A 10,148-nucleotide genomic window follows, 5' to 3' on the forward strand; every position below is an offset into this window, starting at 1 on the left:
TACAAGTTACCTAAGGATAGGTACAAATCAGGTTGTTAACTTATATCAATCATGACTTGAGTATAAATGCATGCACTAGATTTCACACGAACAGAATTGTATAAGGCCCTCTATGTGAAGTGTGAGGTGTCATTTTGTTCGTATGGTATCTAGTAGTGAGGGATAATAGGTACAAATTATATAGGAGTAGGATAATCCCTTGATCACGGGAAATTTGGTGACAAATAATCCTTTTTAATACCAATTTTAATTTGTTGACTCTCATCTTCAAAACTAATCTTTGTGGACTCTTTGGACACTTTTTGGACAAAATTACCCCTAATATATATTCTCCTCTTTTTTCTCTCCCACCCACTTCCTCTATCTGGTATATACCATCCACTTCTTCTTCTTCTCCAATATTTTGGTTGACAGAGTGTCAAGACCAGACTAATAGTTGACATAAAGGGTGTTTTGGTCCAAAAAGTGTCCAAAGAGTAAAAAAAGATTAGTTTTGGATGTTAGAGTAAAAAAAGTAAGGTTGGTATTACAAAGGGTTATTTCACAAAATCCAGCCGTTTTTTCACCCAAGCACATATTCTCATCGGTGCTTGTCTTGTATGTTGCGGGTTAAAGCATGTAATGTCTCATATACATTTCGAACGGTACATAACTTATACAAAAAATATAGATAAGTTATGGCTAAAATCTGTATACAGTAGACATTAGACATAGTATATGTAAGTTATGTATACCAGTTAATGTGTAAGTTTGAAAAAATTAAGAAGTCATATAATATAAATGAATTAAGGAAAATTTAGAATTAATAAATCAAAATAAAGCTGTCCTTTTTGCATTTTGTGCTATGTCTGTAGTGTCGTATACCTAGCCAACTCAGTTAGGTACTACCAGACACTGTACAACACACACTAAATGCAGAATATTCACTTGAGTTAAAAATCTCCCAAGCATTATGTATTTGACTTGTGGATAACTTATACATTACGTGTTTATAAGTTATTCACAAACATAACACAAATATATTAGGTTGTTAACTTATATCAATCAAACTTGAGTATGCATGCTCTAGATTCCACACGAACAAAATTGTATAAGGCCTCTAAGTTAAGTTTGAGGTGTCATTTTGTTTGTGTGGTGTCTAGTGCATGCGTAGTGAGGGATAATAGGTACAAGTTACATAGGCATAGAATTTAGGGTTTAGTAGAAGTAGGACAATTTGTCAAGCCAAGCTATCAGCAACCCAAGCACATATTCTCACCAGCTCGATCACACTGGACATAATATGTGCTTGGAGTTAGAGAGAGATTGATAAATCACTACAAGAAAAATTACATTTAGTGACGATTTTTTGGGCGACCGACTTAAATTTCGTCGCCTATAGGTGTAATTAGCGACCAAATATATTATCTCGTCTTCTATGACTTGATGTTTGAAAAACTAATATGTAAACTCATTGGCGATGAAAAGAATATAATTTGGTGACCGAATATTTTGTCGCCTATAGATTATTGGGTGACGACATACATATTTCATCGCCAATTCCTTGGCGTGTCTACGCGCACAATGACTAAACCTTAAGGCTACCAAATTGTTGGTCGCCTTTTCTATTCGTGTTGGTCGCGCAAGATTAAGTCGCCAAATTTTGCTCCCAAAATTTTTTGCCCCCATTTTTTCCCCTTTTCCATTTTTTTAATGATTTTTTCAAATTTCCCAAAAAGAAAGTTGTCATTTGGTCGGAAGACTCTGAACCACTCTAGCTATTCTTCCTTCTCACATCGTGACTTAGTAATCTCTCTTTCACTCTCTCTCTTGCTCGATCACTCCGGCCCAGTTCGACGGCGGCGCTTGATTCCCGGCAACTTTTTCCAATCTACAAGCCCCTTAACCTTGAGGTATTTATTTCCATGACCAAATCTTCTCTATTTGATTCTCTATTCCCATCATTTTTAATGGGTAATCTCTATTTTGCAACCAAAAATATCAGTTTTTGAATTTCAGGATAAATCATCAATACTTTATTCTGTTTCTCATCGTTCATTATTCATTTATATAGTAGAAAGCTCCTCTCTTTTCATTTTATAGCCAATCATTTCTAATGAGTAATCTTAGTTTTGTCCTAACCAGGTTCTTTATTCATTTATACCATAAAACTTTTCCTCTTGGTTATTTCTTCAATCAATTTATTTCATTGGTAATCACAACTTCTATTCTTTTGATCGATTTGTTATTTACTTTTGTTCTCAATTTGTGGGGTTGGAAGCAGGACCGTGATTGTAGAGAAAGTGAGTTCCGAGCGTATTTGTTAGCCAGGAATCACACGATATTGGATTGTTGGTTGGCTGAGAGGTCTTCCACTATTTGTCTTCAGGTTTGCAGTTCCTAAACCTTTTAATGGATTCAGATGGGAGTCTTTACACAATTTTTTATGGCCTAATGCTAATAAGCAATTTATTTAAGCTACCAAGAACATATCTAACCATACTGCAAAAGATATTTATTTTTAGTTTGAGAGAGTTGCTACTCTCAAGATGTATTCTTGGGAGATTGAGAGGTCATATGCAGCACAAATAGAATTCTATATGTCTGCAGGTCGATCTATGACTAATAGCCTTCCCTTTTTTTTTTGTTCTAACAAGTCTATCATGAACAGGGTAGAGTGCATTCTTTCAATTAGTAATTGAGAGAGTGAGACAGTTTTTTAAAGTAGTTGATTGTCATTAGAGCTCTATGTAGGCTGTTTAATCACTTTGGGAATCAAGCATGGGTTGTGAAGTCAGATTGAATTAATTCTTGGACCTTGCTGGGAGTTGACTGCCTCTCGAGTTTTTGTGACTGGGGCCATGTTGGAGGGATCTGCAAGAAATACATGTCCTCTATTAATGAAAAAGTAATTGATGGGATAAAATGGAAAGGTTAAAGACTCAAGGCTTCCCCTTGTAAGTAACCAAACAAAGAGTAGTAGTAGACATTGCTTCAAAAACTAAAATCGAGCTAGAAACTTTCCAGACACTGTTAAAAAGCATTTACTGCAGTTCTAATACATGCTTTAATGCAGTATGATATAGAATGCTTTAATGCGTAATTCTAGTATGATATAACACTTTACATGCAGTCCAAAAAGATATAGCACCTTACATAAACAAATTTTGGAAGAAAATGTGTATACCCTTTTCAAGTGATTACAATTGGGATCCAAAAGATAGATCTTTGTTTAGTTTAGCTTTTAAGCCAGTGCTCTGACGCAATTGTTTAACATCCCACACTGCTTTTTCCTGCATAAGATATTCCTTTCTTTAAGCATAACATAGGGTTTGACCAAGCAAAAAGTAAAAATAAAAGAAACAAAAAGAAAGCATTACAAAGTTTCAACTTGCACTAATTTATGCAACAAGTTTTTCGTGGAAATAATCAGGTCATTCTACATAGCATATTGCCCCATCACCAGTGTGCTGTTTGCACATGTCTTATGCCACTTGTGCTGTTAGGAAAACCCCAAGAAGAAGCAACCCCCTCTGTAATAACTAAATAGATCAAAGAAAAACTTCCACAAGCCTGGGATAACCTATACTCTAATGAACTTGGGCAACTTTTGTAAATAATCCTCCAATCAGCTCCAATCATTAGATTCATGAACACTATTGTGTATTTTACACCTTTTCAAATTACCCCAGCACCCAAGTAAGGCATTTACCAAGTTGCATCAAACTTCGTGCAAATACTGACTGAAAATTACTAGTCAACAATAAAGTATAGTCATAAGAAACTAACCTTATTAGATCTCATTTGCGGCTGCTTATCTTTAGCCTCCTGTCCATTTTTCTTCTCTTCTAGCCTCTGATGGAACTGACATAGCAAAGGAAGTAAAGGAAAACTAAATAAGAAAAGCCATAAATATTTAATGAATTAATGAGCATGGCCCCTTACCTAAATAGAACCTTGGCCCCCACATGATTGATCAATAACTCATCTAAATACAATACTACTAATTGTTTTTGTTTGCAGGAATTAGTATCTGCAGAGGAATTAGTCCTATTACCAAATATGTGGTTTTACAATCTTAGAGTCCAAGAATTAATTCAATCTGACTTCACAACCCATGCCTGGTTCTCAAAGTGATTAAACAGCCTACATAGAGCTCTAATGACAATCAACTACTTTAAAGAATTGTCTCACTCTCTCAATTACTAATTGAAAGAATGCACTCTACCCTATTTAATCCATGTTGGTGTTGCATTGGGTGTGTTGGTGTGCTTTGTTTTGGCAAGAGAGTAGATAGTCTTGTGTTTCACACAAAAATCCTTTTTTCTGATTTTTGTAGTCACTGACCCCGTGACACTCCCTTTGAAAACTGTATTTTTTGGTGAGGTATCTTGATCTGGTTTTTAGTGAGCATAAACTAGATATTCCAATGGTCATTTTAAGACTAAGATCACCTTAATCTGAACTTGGATGCATTTTTTGTGTATTTTCTAAGCCAGCCTTGAGAATCTGAAAGTTTGACAGCAGAACCCTTCTTGCATGTCTATGTTTTCCACTTGTCCTTGTGTTCCTCATGACTTAACCTTAGTTGATAAGTTGTACTCAACAAATGAATATCAGGTATTTTAATTAATTATACTGATCTTTTGATTGATTTTTCTTTTTACTACTTATTGTTAATCTATAACTTTGATGTGTTTTCCTCATGTAGAAACGTGATAGGATCAATGGAGAAAATCGAAGTAAGCTGCCACATAACCACCATGGTGGCTCACGACCTTTCCAAAAGCATATGGAAGCCAAAATATTGGTACCAACTACCAAGAGTATATATATATATATATATATTTAGTTGCATGTTTAAGTTTTTGGTATTTTAAGTATCTATTCAGTATATTTTTCATTTGTTGGCAAACTTAGGAGGGTCAACAAATTACATATATTGAGAACTGAAGCCATATGTATAAGAGAAAATTGGGCAACTGGAGCGACGAGAAAGCTAAGGAAAAACATGTAAGGGATTAATTACACAAATCTGCTAGGCATATGACTAAATCCTTGTGTTTGGAGTAGTTTGTTTTTAATAATGATAGGGTCAGCTAATGATTGCAGCTTAATTGAAAGTCTTTTATGATTACCAATCTGAATGTGTCTTAACCTTAATTGCAGCTTAAATTAAGTCATGAAATGTCTCTTAATCTTAATTATATGGAGTAATTTTTAATGAACTATAACACACAATAAGCATGCCACATAATTTACATAAACAATAGATAGGAGATTGGCCATTTTTATAATTTCATCATGGGAGACCACAATTCGTTTCTGTGCTTTGGCTTTGGGTTTGGCTTATCTGATTACTTGCAGCCCATTTTGCCACCAATAGAAGAACTCTGCAGCTAATTGTATATATATGTGTTTTGATTTATGAGAGATAAAGAGACAGGGAGGGAGCTAAATTAAGGTAGGCTGTGATGGGGTTGTACATGAAAGAACAATGAATAGCTGACCTCTAAAGCCTATGGTACTTAAAGCAATGATTAGTTGAAGTCTGCTCCACAAAAGAATTTAAAAACCATGAACGTACCTTTTTATTCTTTTTTGTTTCAAGCAAGTATATTATAACTTGTATAAATATTTTATGCTTGTTTGTATTTTCTATTCCATCATGAGGTAAGATAAAGTACCCAATTGCAAACATAACCAAACCCATATGTAATTGACTTCAAAGGTTTTAACTTGGGGAAAAGAGGTAGTCTACATTGTACCCATATGGGATTCATAGTAGGCTCTATTGATGAATTGGTTGACACCACCTCTGCTTGAAGCTCAATTTATAAATTAATTACTCTATAAATAAATCAATGTTAACATGACCCTAAAATTGTAGAGACGTGTATATTTCATGGGGGCACAACTAGTTGATAAAAGTCTAATGGTCTAGCAACTTCTAGTTCTTATGAAGAGCCAACCACCATCTTTCACATGGTTTGTTTATGTCATTGTCAAGAGAAGCATGTATTATGCATGGCTTAAGTTTGATATATACTGCCATTGAATTTTGACTTATTTTGAAGGAGTCTTGGTGACTGGTTGCAAATTGTAGTTGTAAGTTGTGCTTCGATATGTGCAGACCCCTAGCTTTGATCTCTTTTTCTTGGTCTTAATTATTGAATGCAGTTCATCAATGAGATCTCTGGTTAATTTTGTTGTTTGGTCTGGAATTCTTCTCTGGTTAATCTCTGCTCAAGCTCTCCTGTTCAAAAAGTCTTTGTCTATCTGCATAAATTATTCATTCAGTTGGCCCCTAAATCGTTTTTCTTCTTTTTTAATATAGTTTGTTATACCTATTCACATTGAACAATCAGCTGAGCTTGTCAGATGGTTACCGGGAGTGAAGAATTGCAATACTTTTTGTGGTGTTTTGCAGTAATTGAAATACGTTGTGATGAATTTTTGTGGTCTTTTTATGGCTCTTTAGAATTGTTTCTTTGTTTGTGTTAATGCAACTATCAAATATGTGTGTGTGTGTACTGCAGCAAAGAATTTTCCTTTTCTTTTTTAGAGGGATTGCATTCTGAGAAAAACAGTGTACTAATTGAGCATGTTGATGTTGTTGGATATGCTTTTGAATAGCCCTTCGCAGCAATAATAAGGCTTTTTCTATTTTGTAATTACTACTTCCAACCTTGAAATCCCTAAGTTTTGGTCACTTAAATATTCAATAGTAACCTTGGGATTATTCAGATAAGGACACTACTACAAAATCACTTATTCCTGGCGGAACTAAATCGCCAGGAATAACAATTTGCTGGCGGACAAATAGCCAAATCCGCCAGGATTATACAACAGTGGCGGATAGGGTCTCCGTCAGAATTAAAACCGCAGGAGAACACTTTTCCTGGCGGACAGATGTCCAAATCCGCCAGGAATACCATTTCACGCTGACAAGGCATTCAACTTTTTGTGGCGGATATATCCGCCGGCATTAATTAATTCGTGGCGGATATATCCGCCGACATTGATAATATATCCGCCGGCATTGATAATAAAATATATTAGAAAAATTCTTTCCTGGCGGATACAACTGCCAGGATTATTGAATATAAATAAAAATAAATAAATAAAATTATATTTGAAATAATTAATATAAAACATTTCAAATAATAATTATATACTAATAAAGATAAAATCCTTCAACTAACAATACATGTCATTAATATCTTGAGTAATTGATTACTGAGTAGTGAGTGGATTTTCTTTTGCTTGCAAAATTTATGGGTTTTATGGTTTTTATATAACTTTTGAAATTTTGAATTATTATGAGTACTTATGTCATATTAAAAATTTTTGTTATAAATGTTTTAAGTTTTAGAGCTTAAGGCTATCAAATGTTTAAACAAATTATTTAAATGTCGTTTAAGTACCCACCGATTATTAAGCTAAGTAGGTCTTTGGGACCCATCACAGTACACACATAGGCTTTGGGCCGTGTGCCGGGATGCCTCGCCCTTTGGGGGTAGTCTACATGCACGTATGAGACTTTGGCTTGTTGTACGACGGTGAATCGACGGTACAAGGGCCACCATAAGTCCACTTGTATGACGGCGTTGCGACGATGTAGGTGGAAGGTTATGTAGACGGTCTGCTTGGTGCGACGGTTTTGTAACGGTAGCAATGTGAAGCCCGTCAATTGGGTGCTTATATGGCCAACGTTTTTACTAAAAACTTTATTTTATAAGAATATTTTAGCTAGAAATTTTATAAGATATGGCATGTTCAAAAGAAATTTCAAAGTTAAAGTTGTTATATAGAACCTTTCTATTGGAATTTTGTTGATGATGTAAGGTTTTTTTGTTAAGTTGTGAAAGAGTTCATCACAAAGAATAATTGATATATATTTCTTTCTTTTGATCATATGGGAAAGGTTTCAAAACGTATTTTAAAACTGGGGGATTTCAAAGAGTGACGTGATGTCTTAGAGAAGATTTGATTTTAAAGGAATTTGAAAGAAGGAATAACTTAATGTTTTGTTTTTATATTTTGTCCACTCACTGAGAATTATCTCACGTTTTCTTTATTGTGTTTATAACGTTTCCTCCCAGGTATTATAGATCGCTGAGGTTGGGCCGCACCACATCGAGGTAGGACTTTTAGCTCTTCGGCGTCATTTCCCTTAAGTTGCGGAATTAACTTTTGTATTGTAAATGAAGTTTAGATATGCTCCGATTAGATTTGTATTACTTGTTGTTGGGTCTGAGACCCCTTTTTGGTTGTGGTAGAGGTGGTTGAAGTTTTTAGAAGTGTTTTTACAGGTTTATAATTTTTGGGTTAGTCCATTTTTAGGGGAGGTTTTGCTGAATTTTCGATAGAATTTTCCTTGATTTTGGATCCCACAAGACCCTTCCGGTTTTAGAGTGAAATCCGGAGGCGGTTCTGTCAATGGTACCATTGTATCTAAGTGCACAACCCAAGGACGATGCAGACTCTAACAACGTTGATCATCCACAGCTTGCCATCATGAGCAGCCAGTGTAGCAATGTGGTGAACCAGACATCTGTTCCATAGGTTTCCTATAAACTTTTATGTCTGTTGCTATTGACTTGGCAGGGGCTGCAGACCTTGCTTACAGTGAACAATTTCCTGTAGGCAACCTGGATTCCACAGAAATCATGTATGGTGATGTTGACTACACGGATAATGAAGAAAGTAAACCTACTCCCACATCTGGATGCAAATCATAGTTAATATATGTCACACCCCAAAGTGGGGCCTGTCATTTTGAGCATGTGGCAGCGCTACATTAGTCACCAATCTTGATATTAAAACCATCCCAAAGCCAATGATTAATGTTAGGCTTAATTAACACTAAATTTTAAAGAAAATATCAGAGTAAAATTTTTTCTTTTAAATAAACAAATACAACCAGCAGAAGTTTGCATAAGTGGTGAGCTTGTGAGTTTAAAATAAATTTATGAAATAGATACATAGACCCTTGCTTTAAAATTCAATGAATGAAGCAACATAATAAAAGTAAATTCATTAAACCTTTCTTAAATGGAAAACCAGTTATAAATTCATCAATGAAGTGAGTAATGAGCTATTCTAATCCTTAGAGTATCAAGTCAACAGATTTCTCAAACTAAAAGATAAAATAAAGGTGAAAATAGGAAAGGGGTTGTTACACACTCATACGTGCTAGGATCCTCTTCACTTGAGAAATGTGATGTTGATAGTGTTGGAACTTCTACACTTGGAGACCTATCTCTCCAGCTACTCCTTCCTCTTTCAGAACTTGTAAGATCCACCAAGCTAATCATAATTAATCTTAGGGTTTCCTGCACTTAGTAAACTGTGTAGGGGTGAGCATCACCAAAACAGATGATCACACACTCAACTAATCCAAATCATTTCCAAACATTTCAAAGTAATTTCAGCTATGAAAGTAAGGCTTTAATAAACATTTTTGCCAAGCTGGCCAGAATCACAAGCATAACATTTACAAGTCATCCAAACTATAATAACATGTTCAAACCAAAGTATAATAGGTGAAACTTATAACAAGAATGCATATTAACTTTGGTTGAGGTTCTTAGAACAAAATATTGATATAAATCAACCAAAGAGATCATCTATTGGCCTCGGGTTGTACTAACAGTTGGCATATTTCAACAAGTATCACAATCAACCATGAATTAATTCATGAAATGCAAATGCATGTTTAAAAATAAAACACAATGCAATGTGTACCTTTTCTCCATGACAAAGCAAACCTGTCAAGATTCAAATATAGTGGACTCGTCCCTAATTTGTAATTTTTATTAGCCATATCCCCTTATCCTACTAATAATTAAGTAGTTCTAGATAGTAAGATGTCCTTAATTGAAAGTAGATAATCCTACTATTTTCCATCTAACATATTCTTAAAACACATAACTAATTCTAGATAAAACTTGTATGCATACTTTAGGGGATTGATAACTGTGAATGTCTGACAAAACCGCCCCCGGATTTTACCCTGAAACCTGGAGTGGTCCTGTGAGATCCAATACCAAGGAAAATTCTACCAAAAATTTGGCATAATCTCTCCTGAAATTAGACTAACTCATACTTATAAAACCTATATAAAACGTACACTTCTATAACCAACAGCCACCTCTACCACATCC

This window comes from Dryas octopetala, chromosome 5, assembly GCF_963921425.1.
Source record: "Dryas octopetala chromosome 5, drDryOcto1.1, whole genome shotgun sequence".
Classification (NCBI taxonomy): domain Eukaryota; kingdom Viridiplantae; phylum Streptophyta; class Magnoliopsida; order Rosales; family Rosaceae; genus Dryas; species Dryas octopetala.